The sequence below is a fragment of the Cicer arietinum genome, chromosome 8, assembly GCF_000331145.2.
Source record: "Cicer arietinum cultivar CDC Frontier isolate Library 1 chromosome 8, Cicar.CDCFrontier_v2.0, whole genome shotgun sequence".
NCBI lineage: Eukaryota > Viridiplantae > Streptophyta > Magnoliopsida > Fabales > Fabaceae > Cicer > Cicer arietinum.
The window spans coordinates 10,321,243-10,324,191 of NC_021167.2; positions in this window are offsets into that span (position 1 = coordinate 10,321,243).

A 2,949-nucleotide genomic window follows, 5' to 3' on the forward strand; every position below is an offset into this window, starting at 1 on the left:
AAATGAGATATAAAAGTGATTATTTTTAGATAAAAAAGATATTAAAATAATTAAAAAATGCTGCTTGAGGAGGTAATCGCTACTTAAGCCACTTTAAGGTAAAATTTTAAATTAACACCTAAACAAGTAGTAACGGTTCACAAATAGTTTTCGTTGCTTTTTGCATCGGCTTAGGCGGCCTCTAAATTAAAATTTCAATTTTTTTAACGTATACACAAGTAGTAGCAGTTTAGGCAGTTTAACCGATAAAAAAAGTTCATATACACAAATAAATAATACACTATATTAAAAATAAAAAATGCATACACGTATTGCTTTATCAATTAATTTATAAGCATTCTCTGACCAATTAATTAATAAAAAATGCATACACGTATTGCTTTATCAATTAATTTATAAAACATTCTTAGCACAACTAAAATTAAAAATTAAACATTCTTAGTGCAATCTCACCAACAAAAAAATAGCTTTATTTGCATTATTATGTCTTTGTTAGTTAGTTAAATTAATTAGGTAGTTAAACTAGTTACTAGTTTATCTTATTAGCTGTATAAATCTAAGTAATTATTAATGTAATATATTCTCTTATTTTATCAATAATATTTAATTTAATATTATCTTATCAATGATTTAAATTAAGAATTGTAATAACTTAAGAAATTTTTATTGAAGCATTATTTTTCTCCTTGATTGTAATATTTCTTCATCCACACTCTAGTGTTTCATCTCCAATTCAATATTCATTATATCAAAATACAAATAAAAATGACAAAACCAAGTGATCAAGACTCCCAATTCATTAAATAAATGTGGTGAATTTCTAAAAAATTATTATAAGTGTATACATCCAAATTCTACTGTCACATAAACAATTGAGAGCATACAATTTGTCGCTATGGAAAATACAATCATCATCCTCTTAATCTAAATATGCAAGAGATCATTTCAAGTGAATTTTCAACTTACACGTCAAAATATATTAGAGAGAAATACTAAAAACATTAGATTGAGCAATGCGAGATTGATGATTGGATTCTATGATCAAGATTTGTCAAAGTTTTTCAAAAACACTAAAAGTTTGATGATACATTTATTCTTTCTTTATAATTAGGCTAATTGACATTTTACAAAATTCATTCTTTCTTCTAGTCTTAATTGATATTCTAAAAGATTCATGATTTCTTTTAACCTTAACTAGCATTCTACAAAATTCATTGTTTCCTTTTAGCCTTAATTAGTATTCTAGCTTATGTGGATAACGAAATGCACAATTCATTCTTTTTAGGCGCATTGCCATTTAGGCTTCTATTAAAAAAAGAATTATATATTAGATGGTTAAACACAATTTTATTCTTTCTAGCCTTAATTAAAATTTCATATTCTATCCATATTAGCTTCTATTTATAATATGGATAGTCAAACACAAAAATTATATTATTTCATTGATGAGTTTTTGACATTTTAAATTCTTTTAGCCAAATGATTTCGGCATTTATTTTTTGAGTTTTTCCAAACTTGAAGTGTATTAAACACTTTTTAGCTTGAGGGAGGATGTTAGATATCTTAATATATTAGATATCTTTGTTGGTTAGTTAGTTAGTTAAATTATTTAGTTAGTTACACTAGCTATTTAGTTATTTGATATTAATTAATTAATTATTTATTTAATTGACTATATAAGTCTATATAATCATTAATGTAATTTATTCTTTCGTTTTATCAATAATATTTATTTATATGTATTCATTTTTCTCTTATCAATAATTTAAATTAAAAATCGTAATACTGCTATATGTAATAATTTAAATAAAAAATCGAAATACTACTACATGTAATAATGAATTAACATAAACATACCTTTTAAGAGACCCAAAAGTAAATACCATTAGTTTTGCCAGAGTGATTCAACTTGTACAAAATTGCCAAAACTTTACCAACAATGAGTTGATTTGTGGGAAGAGAGATACAAGCAAAGGAAATTGAGTTGGCTTAAGAAATGAGAAAATGAAGAGATTTGAACTCATATTGGAGCCCTTTGTAGTTATATTTATCATGCCTAGTAAAATAAATGGGATCTATGTAATTTATATACATATAGTTGCCCTAAACGTGAATAGATGCCAAATTTCACGGAAAGCTGATCCCATTTTTAAATAACATATCTGGAAAATTGGAGAATCCAATTCAAAGTAAATTGATATGTTTGATTTTGATTTCAGAATTTTCAAATCATATTTTGACTAAGGATCTTGTTAATGGTGATATTAATTACCATTTTATAGTACTTCTACGTGTGATTTTCTGAAATTAGAAAATCAAGTCCTTAACACTAAATTAATACTTCATACACAATAATTTATATATATATTAAAAACTAAATAGTAATTTTGATAAAATGAGTAATTATAAATCTATGTACTCTTTGAGGAAGACTTTTATATGGTAAAATACAATTTCTATATTTCTATAATTTACTTATCGTAGTTTATTATACAAATTATATACAATATAAATGTTTATCACGATCAATTAGTTTAAAATATTTTTTATAGGTGATTTAGTTAAGAAAACAAATTTATAATTGATAATTATTATGTCTCTTATCTATATTATAAAAATTTGAGAAAAAACTTTATGCATTAATTATAATTTTCAATATAAACATACACGAGACAAATAATACATGGATTAATCAATTAAAAGATGATGATTTACAGAACAATAAAATGAAAGAAAAATATATATTTTATTATTAGTGCGTATCTTGAATAAATTTATAGATAAAATGCATGGAAAGTTATAATACATTAGTTATAATTTACAGTATAAACCATATACAAAATAAATATTTGTCATTGATTGATAAAAAGTGTATAACATATTAATGATACACTAAATATAATTTACTATAAATATATATATATATATATATATATATATATATATATA